Consider the following 11,131-nt stretch of genomic DNA (forward strand, 5'->3'; position numbering starts at 1 on the left):
TGGACATTTTGGTGGAATTCTCTTTCCCAGTAAGAGCAAGTGAAAAAAAAAAAAGAAAGAAAAATTTTCTTCTAATGCTTCCTAATATTTCCGTATCTTGGCACACATGGAGTACTGCAGTAATGGAAGGAAGCTGCTTGTGGCCAACAGGGGGTTGGTAATATAGACCCAACTGTAAGCCTTCTCGGTTCCCCAGTACATCAGTGGCTCTGACCCCAGAGCCATGGCTGAAATGAAGTGTCTGTGAACTAGGAAGGAATAATGGTCTAAACGCTGGCCAGCTGCAAGACTGATTCCATAGCAAGAGACCTGTAAGTCAATCATAACTCCTCAGGGCACACCGGTGACCACATTCCTGGACAGTTTTCATGAAGGTGAACTGATACCACTGCTGAATTTATCTTTGTTCCTTGGATATTGGCTTCAGGTCTTAAGGTTTGATCCTAAATTCATAAATCCAGGAGAAAGGCTGAATCTGCTTGCTTCCCTGGTGGCTCAGATGGTAAAGAATCTGCCTGCAATGTGGGAGACTCAGGTTCGATCCCTGGGTCAGGAAGATCCCCTGGAGAAGGGAATGGCAACCCACTCCAGTATTCTTGCCTGGAGAATTCCATGGACACAGGGGCCTGGCAGGCTATAGTCCATGTGGTCACAGAGAGTCCGACACAGGCTAAGTGACTAACACAGTCACAGTTGGGGGACATATTATAGATAAATTTTCATCCATTCATTACCTCTTCTTGACTGTCTGTCCAAAGTACTTCTGTAGCAGAAACCAGATATGGCAAATTACTTCTTAGAATTTTAAAGTTGGAATAATAATTCCTACCTACCTACTTCATGGGGTTGTGAAAATAGAGCATTACAACAGTACTGGTCACAGAGTAAATGGTCCTTAAATGGTCACAATTATTATGTACATGTTCACATTCTCAGAACTAATCAATAAGTTAATAAAGAGTAAAAATGTGTAATTTTCCCAATTCATATTAAATAAATATATATATATTTTTTGCTGCACTGCAAGACTTGTGGGATTTTAGTTCCCTGATCAGGGTTCAAATCTGTGTCCCTTGTCGTGGAAGCACAGTCTTAACCACTGGACCACCAGGATTGTCTAGAAAAGTGACTTTTGTAGGAAATATGGAGTCAAGGTACCTGGGAATTTTGTCAATGCTACCACTAGCAATAAATTGTCAAACGAGTTAATAGAGTCAGGGAATTGGGGACGTGGAGGAAAAGGCCAACACTTTCCATGTTTAGATGGAGAAAAGGAGATATACAGAAAGAAAGTCACAGTGGCAAGCCTGTGACCAACAGCTCACAGCCCACAGTTCTTCTCCAGAGTGCTACACCATGGATAAAAAGCCTTCTTAAAAGAAGTGCTTCAGAAAAGCTAAACACTCTACAAATAAGAGGTAGCATGAGCAATATATTTGGGCAAATAAAATCTGGATCTGGTTATCGGCTCCCCTAATAGAAGCAACAACCAGCACAAGCAAAATCCCTGTGATTCGAGAGATAACAAGCTCACCAGATCTCCTGTTATTACTGATAGAACCCTCCCAACCATTACACCTTGGAAAAATATTAACGCGTTCAGTCAACAAAGACAAATTTAAAAGAAGCAGCAAGTGATGTTACACGTTGCAATGCTACCCGATATTCAAATGCACTCTTCTGAACTGTGTCTAATGTCAGTATCATTTTTTTAAAGAGACATATCAGTTTCAGTCAAGGCTTTTATTTCACCTTCCCCATTCTTCACTGCCTGGACTAGAGGAAAAAATAAAGAAGAATTACCAGTGATGTTACTTTTTAATTTAATGCCCTTGCATAAGGGCAACTGGAAGGAGACAGGATAGAAATTTCGGGAGGACAGTGGATGGAGAACAGTTGTTAGTGCCACATCTTCCATGAATATTGGTTGTAGCAGCTGTCTCTGCCATCATTCTCTCAAGGTAATGCCTTCCTTCCCATTGTCATGGTATCTCAGAATCAAATTATTTGAATTCCAGACACATCGAAAACACACTGAAGGGCCCTGCCAATTTCTGCAGCTCGCTTGGAAAAGAGCATCATGAAGCATTACTCATTTATACGACTCCCAGGTTCCTGTTGTAAATTCAGCATGCAGGACGGCCTCCAGGTGCAGCCCTTCAGCTTAGCTCTCTAATCCTGTAACCCTTTACCACCAACTCCTTTCCAGAAATAATGTGCAGAAAATCCCCAGGCTAGGTCCTCCTCCTCTTTGAGCTTCCACGGGTGCAGATGGAGGTTGAGCTGCCAAAACTGATCTGGAGGCCCAAGTCAGAGATATTTTGCCTCAGTCTGGCCTAGAGATGAAAGCCCCAAAGCATGACACACTGAATTGTCCCCACAGCCACCCCTCCAACATTTTCATACAGATGAAGTCCGCTTAAAAATTAACATCTGTTCTGCAATAGTGAAGCAGCTAATAATGGCCCATCTCTTGAAGTATAAGGGAACCGTTAGCAAGGGTGTCTTGGAAGACTTTTCTTTAATGACCTAGGAAAAACTCTCACAATATAAATGAAAAAAAAAAGTGTAATCTCAAATTTTATAAAGGTTTTCTATATTCATGTAGGTATACTTACATATGGGCTTCCCAGGTGGTGCCATAGTAAAGAACCCGCCTGAGAATGCAGGAGACTTAAGAGATGCAGATTCTGTACTGAGTCCAGAACATCCCTTGGAGTAGGAAACGGCAAGCCACTCCAGTATTCTTGCCTGGGGAACCCCATGGAGAGAGGAGACTGGCAGGCTACAGTCCATAGGGTCACACAGAGTCGGACTTAGCACATAAGCACACACTTACATATACATATCTAACTAGAAAAAATACATCATAAGTGATTGTTTTAGTTTTTCTTTATCTTTTGTTATATTTTCTAAAATAGGCAGGCATCACTATTATATTCAGGGAAATAGATCCCCTCTATAAAAAATTTTTTTCCATCAAGGTATTTTTAAAACAACAGGACTGTTTTCAAAAGGTTCACTACACAGGCAGCCCAGATATCCCCATTCTGAAAGCAAGGGGTTATTATGCACTGGCCTCTTCTTAGAAGAACTGCCACGGTGGGGTCCTCTTAGCACCCCGTTAGCAAGGGGGTTCTAGGTGAGGAGTTTTGTCCAGCAGGACTGAAAGTGACTGCATTAGCCCAATCAGATTCTCTCGAATTGACCCACATAGAGACAGTAGCAAAGGCAGAAGGGAACAAGGAAGGAGGCGGGGCAAGAATGGGTCACGCTTGTGTGGCTGGAGTGTGGACTGCTGAGGACAGAAGAAACGGACTTTTTAGTTTGAGCTGCCTCACACCCTGGACTAGTTTGCCACGCAGGACCAGAGCACCTCTTTTTCCCGCAAGGTCTTGGTGGTTGGTCTTTCTGGGTATCTGGCAGATGGACCTAGAGCCAAGAATACTATTCTCCTTAGTACCATCAATATCCTTCCAACAATCTATTTGGAGGCCAGATTACACTGTGTGACTCTTTTAATCACATGACAGGAATTTAAAGGTACCAAAACCCTGAGACCAGCTAAATGGATTTCATAGGTCATTTTATTCCTTATTATGTACACTTCCCCAAACCTTATTTATTTCTTATTATGTACATTACAGGGCTTCCCTGGTAGCTTAGAGGATAAAGCGTCCACCTGCAATGCGGGAGACCCAGGTTCAATCCCTGAGTCGGGAAGATCCCCTGGAGAAGAGCATGGCAACCCACTCCAGTATTCTTGCCTGGAGAATCCCATGGACAGAGCAGCCTGGTGGGCTACAGTCCATGGGGTCGCAAAGAGTCAGACATGACTTAGTGACTGACACCACTGCTACTACTGCTACCTAGACCAGGGCTACCACCAGACCATGTGGCGTTTTATACGAATTTGAAAAAGCCACCCCTTCCTCAAATTAAAAAAGTTAATTATTTCTCAATAATTGCTAAAGAAAATAGTAATTTTTTCTCAATAGTTGCTAAAGAAAAACAGTAATTTTATGAGTTGCACAGCTAAGTGATCTAACATAAAATGAGAGAAAATTCAAATGTTTATTGATCATATTAGAAATTTAAGTCACTTGGATCTAATAATTTATTATAAAATTGACAGACATCATACCCGGGAAGAAATAATTCTTTGTGACAGTAAGCAGAAAAAAGTAAGTTTTTGTGCTTACTTTTTAATATAGTTCATATTTTATAGAACTGTTCACCAGATTGGCAGTCTTTCTTATAACACTGTAGACTTAACATTGTTTTTAGCGTATTTAATTTTGAGATGCCACATTCTTCACTGATATTGATATTGACAAAATTAGTCATAACTTGAAAGTTTCAAAATTATTTGGAAATGAAGCTGGTAACTTATTGTCATAAAAACATAATATTTTGGTGGGAGAATATTTGATTATAAAAAGATAAATTTGGAGTTTTAGTTCTTTGTACATTGATGAATGATGCATAAAACTCAATATGCTCATCAGTCAATTTCAGTCATACATTTCCACCCAGCTTTGGTACTTCACATTGATAGCAGTTCTTCAAATAACGCAAGATATCTAGAACTCACCTACTTCAATTGTGCAGAATCAGGGCATCACCAGGAGCTTGTTAGAAATGTAGACTCTCAGGTACCATCCCAGAATTACCAAATCAGAATTTGCATTTTCATAAGATCCCAGGCAGGGATAGTTGGATAGCATCACTGACTCAATGGAATGAACTTGGGCAAACTCCAGAAGATAGTGAGGGACAAGGAGGCCTGGCATGCTGTGGTCCATGGGGTAGCAAAGAGTTGGACATTACGTAGTGACTGAACAAAGATCCCAGGCATTCTGTATACACATGAAAATTTGAGAAGTACTGATCTAGGCTACTGTAAAGGCTATTATATTATTTCAGCAATATAAACTTTTTAAATTTTTTATTTTTAATTGAAGGATAATTGCTTTAGAGAATTTTGTTGTTTTCTATAATTGCTTTACAGAATTTTGCTGTGTTCTGTCAAACCTCAACATGAATCAACCATAGGTATACATAAGTGCCCCCTCTTTTGAACCTCCTTCCCATCTCCCTCCTCATCCCACCTTTCTAGGTTGATACAACGCCCCTGGTTCCAGTTCCCTGAGACAGACAGCAAATTCCCATTGGCATCTATTTTACATAGGTAAACCTTTCTTTGAAAGAAATATTGTTACCATTACAGAAAAAATAGAAATCAGTTTGAATCAGAGGTAGATATTGATTGTGGAAATAATATTTGAAATGAATCCCCCCCCGATGTTTCTATATTAAATAAGTTGGAATCAATGTCAAGAAGTTGCAACTTGTTCTGTTCTGTTCTGTTCAGTCGCTCAGTCGTGTCCGACTCTGCGACCCCATGAATCGCAGCACGCCAGGCCTCCCTGTCCATCAACTCCCAGAGTTCACTCAGACTCACGTCCATCGAGTCCGTGATGCCATCCAGCCATCTCATCCTCTGTCGTCCCCTTCTCCTGCCCCCAATCCCTCCCAGCATCAGAGTCTTTTCCAATGAGTCAACTCTTTGCAAGGGGTGGCCAAAGTACTGGAGTTTTGCAACTTGTTAAATAGCAATATTTTGTAATTATCATAAATTCATTTTTCTTGAAAGATTTTCTTAGCCCATTCTATGCTTTTGAGGGCATAATAGATGTTGACTTTCAGTTCCCATCTAATTTTGTTTACAACATTAATTTTTCCTTCATTTCAGTTAACACTGAGCAATGCTTTTTAAAGAGAGTGTTTTCGAAAGTGTACTTTGACTTGTATTTGAGAATCTGTTTTTATCTGTAACATCAATAAGCACTGCATACCCCCTCTAATTAAGTTTTAGTAGCAAGATGGCATTTACTCAATTTTCCCATCTCCTATTCAACAATGATTTAAAATTTTATGTCCCATAAACGCATGTTCAATATACTTCAACATTTGATTGAAGCAAAAAGAGCAGTTATACAATTTCTTGGATGATATAAAAAATTCCGTTCTGTCAGAATATCTTTTTGCCACATCATTCAATGCCAAATGTAAAGAATATGCAAAACAAAAAATACAGAATGCCCTAGGGTTTTTTTGTTTGTTTGTTTTTTGAGAATCTTCTGTAGCAATTCATTACATTCTCTACACATACGTGTGGCATTGCTGAATCCAATATTTCTTTAGATTCACTTTTTGTAAGTTGCCTTGGAAAAATGTATATGCTTTCTTTTGTCTTGTCATCTACTGGTCAACCTCCTCTGTTAGACATTCACATATGAAATGCTTGCTGGTTGGAAATCCACAAATCTAACATGACATGTTCTAAAAGGTTTATACCAGAGGTTGTTTCCAAAACAATCCAATAATAATTTCATTTCTTACCTTTTTCAAAATTCATTAATTCATATAATTTTAACCACTGGACTGCCAGGGAAGTCCCCACATCTACTACAATTTTAATGATCTGGTTTGATAGTTTGTGCCTTTAAAAATGTATAACATTATTTTTAATCAATGTGCCATTATGTTATCGAATTTTTAGTTTCTGCCAAAGAAAGGCCATTTTCATCTCCGTACTTGAGGCCTCCTGGGTAATCTCCCTAGATGCGGCCTGGCCAAAAGTTGAATTAGGCTATGTGCCCCCAGTGTTGTTTCTCATTTTCAAGGTCCCTTTGTCTGCATCTCTCTCAATATGTAGTGTTCAAATACATATTTCAACTTTTAAGTTCTTAACACTGTCGTAGCATTTATCAGCTCGTTAGTAGTGTGTGATGCATACTGCCCCCTTCCTTATGTTTTCTCATTTCAGTTGATAACTTTCCTCTATCCCCAAAGAATTTTTAATATAGATAAAACACAGAAATCCTAGAGGTAGCATACTGTAGGGTTTTTGGTCATTAGGAAGAATTTATGAATATACAACTTCTGAAAAATTCTCACCTGCACTGATGATAGTTAAATTTGATAAACTTTGATGAAAATAAACTTAATAAAAAGTTACATAATTTCTTACGTAAGATAGACAAATTTCAGCTGGAGTGTTGTTAATATTCAAATTGTTAAATATTCAGATTACATAGCCTGATACCTGGATAGGAAGAATATACATATACCTATATGTGGATAGATAGATCTCCAGTTCAATGTTTTCTCTTCTATATCCTTCCTAATCCAGTAGACTGACCCCTCATTCCATTTTCTCCAAAATGTATTTAATGATCTAAATTTTTCTTTTTCATTTTCTTCTGTTTTCTGATTCTGAAATCAATTTTTAAAATGCTTTCATAGAATCTGATTAAAAATCAATTAGTATTTTATCTTAGAATCCTACATGTATATACCATACAAAATATATACTCAACAAGATGATAAATATTGTCAAGTGTTAATACTCTCACTAACAGAATATCCATAATAAGTAATTGCTATTATGTAATTTCTAGGTCATTAAATGGTGATCTCTAATTTATGTGCATATAATTTATTTTATAGACCATTTGAGCATATGTAGTTTGATGGTGACTCAGAGAATAATGAAACTTCTTATAGATTTATGTTGGGAAGTCAGCAATACCTTTTGAATACAGGAAATAAACAGGAGATGATGTGATGCATCATGAAACATTAAATTAGCTGTACACTAACAATGATGACTTCTTTTAATTTTTGAAATACTCAGCAATCAGTATATCAATAGGAAAACAGTTTCTTGTTCAGAAGCAAAAATATTTTAGATGATGTTAGACCAGTTATTGGTTTTGATTATTGACTCATTTTTCCTTTGTGCGTGGAAGCAGAATAAAATATACTAAACCTCTTAAAATAAGACACTTTACTGCCATCTGCCAGGAAGTCATAATAAATATACAGACCACATATCTTTGTGATAAACAATAATAATAAACACACAAACATTTTGAGGATAATAAAGGTGTCTATGAAGTAAAGGGTGCCCTTTTAGATAAAGAGCAGCACGCAGTGCTTAACTGAAATAACCCTAAGTGGCAGCTCCAATCCCAACTGCATCTAAATTTTATATTGTTGCTTTCAATCTTCTGCCAAAGGAGAAAAATTCCCATTGTTAAGACATTCTTGGGGTCCAGTCTGATGTTGTTCATTTCTATTTTGGGTAGAAAAACAGGGGAGTGGGGTACAACCGACAATTCAGCTTCTAAAGAAAGGTTACTCCAGCAGAGAAGATTGGTTGTTCAGGACTTTCATCACCAGGCCCAGGACATTGGGCTGAGCTGTCCTGTCTCCTCTGGGCTAAAGCCATTGACCCTGCAGGAAGTGGGAGCTGAGGAGGCAGAGGGTCCAGGCTAAATTGTCAAAGGAAAAACACATCTGCCTAAAACTATAGGTGAGCCAGCAGGATCCCTGAACAAAAGAACTTTGAGTGGGAGTGAGAGGGGGTAGGGAGATGCAAACTCACAAGTATCTACTAGAAAGGGATAACATAAGCTTTGGCATACTTGGCTCAGAAACTATGGTCATAAATCCAATACTATTTTCTATTCTCAGAAGAAGACAAATTGTTAGATGGCAAGGTAATGAGAAATTCCCATTAGTATGAGTCCAGTTTTGTAAAACAAAAATCAATCCTGTAAAATATTTTTTTAAAAAAGAAATTCCGATGACTTAATATCGGTGTATTTGGGGTAAAATATTGAGCTAGTCTATGGTCCTTGCATTCAAATAGCAAAAGTTAGTATTAACAACACCTGGACTTCCCTGGTGGTCCAGTGGTTAAGAGTCCACCTGCCAGTGCAGGATTCAATCCCCAGTCTAGGAAGATCCCACGTGCCATGGAACAACGAAGCTCGTGCACCACAGCGACTAAGCCTGTGCTCCAGAACACGAATAAGAGAAACCACTGCCAGAAGCCTGTGCACCTCAAAGAAGAGTGACTCCTATCCGCCACAACTAGAGAAAGCCTTTGCACAGCAACGCAGATCCAGTGCAGCCAAAATAAATAAAGACAAATAGTACCAATAACTAATACAGGGCAGAAAGTACCACGTTCCTGACCCATCGCAAGTGTTGAATGAATGAGAAGAGTTCTATTTCAGAGCAACCCCAAAAGTACCAAGTGAGCATAGAGAACGTAGAATTGGGAGAACTAGGGAAGGCCTCCAGGAGGTGGTGTTCTTTGAGTTCAGCACCATAAAGCAGAACCTTGATAGGCAGAGATGGAGAGAAAAGGAATCCCAGGAAGAGTCAATGGTAGCAACAAGACCTGAGAAATTGGAGGAGAAGGTGGAGCATCATTCAGTCAATCTGGGACAAAAAAGCAGGACAGGAGAGCTCAGTGACAGCGTCTAGTGAGGAAGAAGGGTCTGGCAAGGGTCGCTGCGCCTGGTGACCTTTGAAGGTGGGTGTGACAGCCAGATTGCTGGGAAGGATAATGAGTGAGTGAGAGAGGGAGGAAGGGGGAGTGAAAAGAGAGTTAGGCTACTTTCTTTTTTGGTGAACTTTTTAATAAAGTAACATATGATCATATGTTCGGGCTTCTCAGGTGGTGCAGCGGTAAAGAATCTGCCTGCCAATGCAGGATTCGCAAGAGAGGCAGTTTGATCCCTAGGTAGGGAAGGTGCCCTTGAGGAGGAAATGGCAACCCACTCTGGTATTCTTGCCTGGAGACTCCCATGGACAGAGAAGCCTGGCAGGCTAAAGCACATGGGGTCACAAAGAGTTGGATGCGATTGAGCACCCACGCATGTTTATTATTATACATTATTAAAATAGAATTTACATATATTCATTGAATTAATATGTAAAACACATACTCAAATTACGTTCTTTTATGCATATATGTATTTATATTAAAATATTTTCCTGATACATATATAGCAAGTGTATTCATATATAGCAAAATGTACATAGTCCACAGCTCGACAAATAATTTTCCTGACTCCTAACAGTATAGATTAGTTTTTAGAGCTACTTTTTGTTTTTTAAAGAAGTAAAAGGAGATGGTAAAAGAGAGACATAGGATGGTAGCTTGAGTGGCGGGATCCATGGAAAGGGATTTTCAGACCAAAGAAGCATTTTTATGCCAAGGGGAGCCACTTAAGAGGGAGAGATTGGATACGTAAGAGGACGCGGGAACTACTGATGGCAGTACTAATGGACACAAAGGGAACAGGCTCAAGGTAACGGCTGGGGTTGATATTGAAAATAGGAAACGTCACCGCGGGGTAGCCAAGCAGAGAGATCAGTGTGGGGCAGGGGACCTAACAGTCCTGGCGCCACCTCAGCTCTGCCACCCACGCGGACCATTAGCAGCTACTCCGCCCCTTTTCTAAACTTGAATCATCATGATGACAAAGGCAACAGCAACAAAAAAGGCAAGGGCTTCTGCTGGAGTCCAGTAGCCCTGCGATCACCTTGAAATGGGACCTGCTTTTAAGCTGGACTCATCTAAGCCCACAAGACTTCTATCCTGACCCTATCCATGCCCTGTAACTTTGCCAGAGGAGAGCCCACTTCAGGTTAGCCCCAAGTGCCGCAGGAAGCATTGTGCCAGCCTCTGAAATTCCAAAAGATAATTCAACCCAAATCAGTCTGATGGGCTGGAGGTGGAAGTTGGAAAGTCCAGCATTTGGGGGGATTCTGGCCTCCAGAGCCTCCCTGCCACTTATGATTTCTGGTGGGTTGTGCTGAGGGGAGATGATGGCAGAACTCAGCTGTCCAAGGACAGACCCTCTTCCTCTTGCAGAGACAGCCAGAGAAGAGCATGACCAGCCAACACATCATCAAACTTCCTTCCTGAGGCTGCTTCCCAGGGTCCATGTCTCCCGCGCAGGAAGGGTTGAGTAAGAACCTCTTTGAATTCAGCAAATAGGCCCTGATCTTGCCTGAGAACCTGTCTCCCTGAAGGAACTGTTGATCTGGGGCTACAACAGACTCACCGGTGAGGCTCCAGTCCTCAAGAAGTTGGCAAGTGCTGGATAGGAAGTAATGACAAAGAGCCCTCTTCTGAAATGAAATTGACTCCAGACTCTGCGGTGGGAACTGAAGGACAAGCATGCAGAGGGAAGGTCAGAGCTGGTGGCCTCCCACTCGCCTGTTCTTCGGGGGACCCTGCTTTTCCTGCCACCAACTTTCG

The sequence above is a fragment of the Capra hircus genome, chromosome 15, assembly GCF_001704415.2.
Source record: "Capra hircus breed San Clemente chromosome 15, ASM170441v1, whole genome shotgun sequence".
In the NCBI taxonomy this organism is placed as follows: Eukaryota; Metazoa; Chordata; class Mammalia; order Artiodactyla; family Bovidae; genus Capra; species Capra hircus.